This window comes from Cupressus sempervirens, chromosome 3 (assembly GCF_028749045.1).
Source record: "Cupressus sempervirens isolate cs-2001-9-10 chromosome 3, ASM2874904v1, whole genome shotgun sequence".
NCBI classification, from domain to species: domain Eukaryota; kingdom Viridiplantae; phylum Streptophyta; class Pinopsida; order Cupressales; family Cupressaceae; genus Cupressus; species Cupressus sempervirens.
Window position 1 is genome coordinate 1090511511 of NC_143120.1, and position 6317 is coordinate 1090517827.

General features: G+C 35.8%; 1 pseudogene; it reads left to right on the forward strand.

Moving 5' to 3' along the window:
- The first annotated feature begins 2343 nt into the window (after nucleotides 1–2343).
- Nucleotides 2344–3223, forward strand: LOC149570571 (cyclin-U2-1 pseudogene; annotated as a pseudogene).
- Nucleotides 3224–6317: the final 3094 nt, after the last annotated feature.

The following is a 6317-nucleotide window of genomic DNA, read 5'->3' on the forward strand; positions in this document are numbered from 1 at the left end:
TGGGAATTAGTTCCACTTCCAAAAGACAAATGTAAGTGATTAGTGTCAAATGGATTTACAAGGTGAAATATCATGTTGATGGTTCTATGAAAAGACACAAAGCAAGACTAGTTTCCAAGAGTTTCGCACAAACACTTGGAGTAGATTACTTAGAGACTTTTGCTTCAGTTGCTAGGTTTGATATAGTTAAAATTATATTGTCTATTGCTGCTCAAAACAAGTGGTTAGTCTATTAGATGGATGTAAACTCAGTTTTCCTAAATATTTGTATTGATAAAGAGATTTATGTAGATTTATGTGGATCAACATATTGAGTATGAAATTTTAGGAAAAGAACACTTGGTTTACAAGCTGAAAAAGAACTCTATACATTGAAGCAAGCACCACATGCTTGGTATGCATGAATTTATATAGTTATTTCTTGAAGAAAGGATTCATTTTATGTCCTTCAGAGCCAACCCTTTATATCCAACATGTTGGTAATGACATTCTAATTGTTTCTTTTATGTTGATGATCTCATTTTTATAGGTAATAGCTCATCTCTCATGGAGAAATTCAAAGATGAAATGAAGCTAGCATTTGAGATGTCAGATCTGGGGCTTATGCATTATTTTCTTGGGGGCAGAGGTGTAGCAACAACCTAATGGTATATCTATTTCTCAAACCAAGTATGTTGCTGATTTATTGAAGCACTTTAGAATAAGGTCATGTATGGAAGTTGCTATCCCTATAGCCCTTGCTGAAAAGTTAACCAAAGATGATCCAAGTCCCCATGTTGATCTTACATTATATAGAAGTTTGGTTGGGAGCCTCATGTATCTTACTAGAATGAGACCTGATATTATGTATGTCATGAGCCTCATCTCTTGGTTTATGCAAGTTCGACATGAGTCTGATTGGCATGCTACAAAAAGAATCTTAAGGTATTTGAGTGGTACGCACAATTTTGGTACTCATTATTCTCCCAATGATAAGTTTGAGCTGGTTAGTGACACAATTTCTGATTGGGACGGTTCAATGGAAGATCAAAAACCAACCTCTAGTTATATTTTCTCACTTGGTTCTAGAGTTATTTTATGGAGTGGTAAGAAGTAGACAATTGTGGCACTCTCTTTAGCAAAAGCATAGTATATTGCAGCAACAATAGCCAGTTGTCAAGTGATATGGATTTGAAGGATTTTTGAAGATTTGCATTTGGTTCAAGAACATTCTACAACTATTTTTTGTGATAATAGTAGTGCCATTGCAATGACCAAGAATCCGTTGTTTCATGCTAGATCAAAGAACATTGAAATCCACCATCATTTCATTCGAGATGTGGTCTAGTATGGTATAGTGGAGTTACAATTTTGCACAACTTTTAAACAGGTTGCTGATATCTTCACCAAAGCTCTCACTACATCTGGTTTTAGTACTTTGAGAACTCAACTTGGTCTCATTCTCATTGTTCATGCAGGGAGAGATTGAAGGCATGCACTTCATCGCTCGCATGCACATGCAATGCTGATGCATTTCAATGCATTCACAAGGCATTAATTTAGATTTATTTATTTAATTTTATGTTTAATAAAACTACATGTTGCAATTAGCTTTGTAGGGATTATTTATTATTATTTTAAATTATTTTATAATCAATTTGCATATTATGCAAAACTATTATTTTTATGCAATCTATTTGCATGTTATATTTTAAGATTTTCTTAGTAGTCAAGATTAAGTGTTTTAATTTTCCATTATAATGTATTTTCTATTTTCAAAATTGTAACACATTCATTAAAAACAGAATTTTTATTTTTGTTTATGCTTTATATTTTATTTCTTTAATTATCAATATAACATAAGAACTTTTATTTTATGATCTTCATTATCAAACTTGTTGTGACAAATCCAATCTCCAACATTTCCAATCGTGAAACACTAAAACACTAATCCTTGTCATATGGCCGTGTTTAAACATAGCGCATCTTTAAAAACCTTACCGATTGGAGGGCGACAAGATCATTGAAGCTCGAACCTTGTCCTTCACAACGCTTTTTAAGCACGCAAATTTCAATGACAACTCTCATTATTTTATGAATCCGATTCCAGATATTGTCTTGCAGCATTGAGAAGGAAGGTGCCTCTCTTTTAATAGGACAAACTATTCACAGGTAGCTATGAATCGGATTCCTAACAGAAATGCCATGACTAACAACATGTCGGTCACTTCGTCACAAGGAAACTCTCTTCTAAGAACATGCGTTTTAAATGAGGGAAGGCTCCTCCGACTTTCTCTTCCTTTCTTCTCTTCGACTTTATATACAACCTATCAATATGATTTCTTCCACCAAAAAAGAATCAAAATTCCCCAAACTTCAATCTCCAATACAGTGTTGCATTGCTTGAGAAAAGGAAGCCCAATTAGAATGGCATTAGACATGAGAGAAGCAAACGCTTCAGATGTTATATGCTCTGCTGTTTCATCCTCCGACTTGTGCAGTGGTGAAAGTGATTCAAGCCCATGGATTATTTCAGTGCTTTCCTCCCTACTCAATAGACTTGTAGCCCGGCATGAAAGGCTCATGCTCTCTTCTGGACAAATTATTTCAAGACAAAATCTGTGCATTTTCTCTGCAATGCAAGTTCCTGCCATCAGCTTACACAAGTACTTAGAGAGGATGTTCAAGTATGTCCGCTGCAGTCCTTCTGTATTTGTGGTGGCATATGCTTATATTGATCGCCTCATTCTCACCAATCCCAACTTCCGCTTAACCACTCACAACATTCACATGCTCACCATTACCAGTGTCATGGCTGCCACCAAGTTTCTTGACGATGAGTGAGTTTTTATTGTACTTCCATTTTGGTTTCATTAATTGGGTATTTCAACCTGATCAAATGTGAATCTAATTATTGCTGACGTTAATATGATTCCTTCAACGCAGGCATTACAGCAACGACTACTTTGCAAAAATGGGAGGCTTAACATTGAAGGAAATGAACATTCTAGAGGTTGAGTTCTTGTTCATGATGCGGTTCCGGTTGCAGGTGACAGTGAGCGTATATGAAAGCTATTTCTCCCATTTCAAGCGAGAAGTTGAATTGGGCGGAGGGTTTCAGATAGAGAGGCTTCTTCTCAGCTTACCTAAAAACAATCAACTTATGAAATCGTGCAGTCAAGAGGAGAGTAACAAGGGGAGATTGGCCCACATCAGCTATAACAACTATAGGGGATGCTCATGAAAATGTAAATTTTGTGTTAATCATCAAGGCTCGATCAATATATTTCATTTTCTATACAAGCAACTTTTGTACATTGTGATCATTGTTGAGCCTAATCTGTCAATGACAATAAATAAGATGAATGAAAAGATATATGCCCCTTATCAAGGGATTCAGAACTCTCTACAATACACTTTTGAAAAAAAATGAAAAATTGATTTTTACTTTACTCTTGATTCTACGGTTAATTTCAGTAAGCGGCTCTTCCATAGGAAAAAACTAATTCTTCACTCTGAGTTTTATAAACAAAAATAAATTGGCTTGTTTCTAGAAATTTAATATTAGTAATAGAATTGTGACAAATCATCGATATATAATTGGATTTGAATTGTTGAAGGATATATAACAAATGTTCTGCGTTGGTAGTTAAGAAACAGTGGAAACTCTTATCTTAATAATATGTTTGTGTTATGAAATAATAGTATATTTCCTTGTACATTTCCGTGCAAATAAAAGCTGTATCCACCTGTTTATAATGTATTTTATATCCTTCAGTTAGCTTTAATGTTCATATATTTTTGTATTTTTAAAATTTGACCTGAGATAAGTTTCGACCGTACATAGTCAGATTATATCTACATAAAATTTGAAAACTAAACAAGTACAAGTTGTTGCAATTTATCTTTATAAAAGAAATACATAAATATTCATAAATATTACTGCGGAAGCAGAGAAGAGAAAGAGGGGAACGAAGATCATTTTATTTTTCATATATAAAAGAAAATGACAATGCTTCTATTGTGAGAAATATTATAAACTTAAATTACAACTCACAACCCTAAACCTAAAATCTTTACTCAGCACTTGAAAAAGTGCTCGGCACATGAAGGTGTCGAGAGCCAGTTTTGCTCGGCACTTGCTCGGCACAGGAAGGTGCCGAGTGATAGATTGCTCGACACTTGATGTGCCAAGTGAAAGGCAATAGGTGTCGAGTAAACTCGGCACGCAAAGGAGAAAGCACAACACCAATGGATGTCGAGTGAGCTCGACTCACAAAGAAAATGCTCGACACTTGAAGAGCTTGGCACAAAAATGCAATAGGTGCCGAGTGTTCTGTTTCAACTGAAATATTATAACTTAGAGAAATTCAACGTGAATGTTTTCACCATTAAAACCAGAAAGGCCAAAGCTTTAACTTTTCAAACAAACTTGTCAAATGTAATGAATAGAAGAGGAAGATAGATTCAAGTATGTCTGCTTGCTTTCTATTCAATCTTTCATTAAACTATTAAAAAATCTGGGAGCATTCGACTTCAACCAGAAAACCCTAAAATAACCCTAAACTAATAATACTTCAAACTTCAATAAACTTTTAAACTTGCTTCAACAAGACAAAACAAAACAACAACCAACTCACAGAATAAACAGAGGAGTCACGTGCAACTGGAAACACTGAACATACTTCCTTCTATCTCTGCAACAAGTGGATCTGCTGACCAGTTTCTTCTTCTTCCTTTTCTCTGCTATGTTGAATTGAAAAACTGAATAATCTGACTGAATGAATGAATGAATAAACATTCCATTTTCCCCCTCTTTTTTTATTTCAAAATCTCATCCACTGTATTTATGTTTCTGTCTGTTTTGGGCATTAGGGAGGTAGGTGAGTGTTTGGCTCTAGGGGCAAACGTCAACACTGCATTAAATATTCCAACACTCCCCCTTTGTCCCGAGCAAAACAAAACAAGGATCACAACTGATCCACATCAACTACACCAAAACACTTTCTTAGGTGTGCAAAAATTCCAATGCCTAAAGGCTTAGTAAATATGTCTACTAGCTGCTCCCCAGACCTGCAAAATTTCATCTTGATATCCCCATTCTCCACCAACTCTCTGATGAAGTGATATCTGATCTCTATATGTTTGCTTCTCCCATGGAAGACTAGATTCTTTGACAATGCAATTGATGAGATGTTGTCAGAATAAATTGTGGTTCCATCCTCTTGCCTTTCATTCAAGTCTGTCAAGATCCTCCTTAACCAAATTGCTTGACATGCTGCTGCATTTGCTGCTATGTATTCAACCTCTATTGTAGATTGAGCAACAATAGGTTGCTTCTTGGATGCCCATGAAATTGCACCCGATCCCATATGAAACATGTATCCAGAAGTGCTCTTCCTATCATCTAAACTTCTAGCCCAATCACTATCAGTGTAACCAACCAACTTGAAATCATCATTTGCAGTATATAAAATTCCAAATCCCTTGGTACCTTTCACATACATTAGGATCCTTTTTCTCACTTGCCAATGAGAATCTTTTGGTGTTTCCATAAATCTAAAAATCAGACTTACTGCATGCATTAGGTCTAGCCAAGTTGCAGTCAAACACATTAGACTTCCAATCATACTCTTGTATAGTGTTGGATCCACTCTCTTGCTAGAGTCTTCCTTACTCAACTTCAGACCTATTGCTGTTGGTGTGAGGGCTGCCTTACTATTCTGCATTTTGAATCTCTCCAAGATCTGCCTTGCATACTTTTTTTGAGAGATGAAGATGCCATCATGCATTTGTTTTACTTCTATGCCTAGAAAGTATTTCAAGAGACCTAAGTCTGTCATTTCAAATTCACTTTTCATGGCCTCTTTAAACTCACCACTTAGAGCCTTGTCATTTTCAGTAAAAATCAAGTCATCTACATACAAGAAAACAATCAATACATTACCATCTACTACCTTGATGTAAAGAGTGGGCTCACCATTTCTTTTGCTAAAGCCATTGCTCATCAAATATGAGTCAATCCTGTTGTACCATGCCCGTGGAGCTTGCTTGAGCCATAAAGAGCTCTCTTCAATCTATATACTTTGTTTTTTTCACCTGCAACTTCATAACCAGGTGGCTGCTCCACATATACTTCTTCTTTTAATACACCATTTAGGAAGGAAGACTTCACATCCATTTGAAATACCTTCCATTTGTACTAGGTTGCAATTGCTATAACAGCACGCATGGTTTCCATTCTTGCAACAGGGGCATAGGTATCATCATAGTCTCTTCCATACTGCTGTTTGTAGCCCTTGACTACTAGCCTTGCCTTATGCCTATCAATCTTGCCT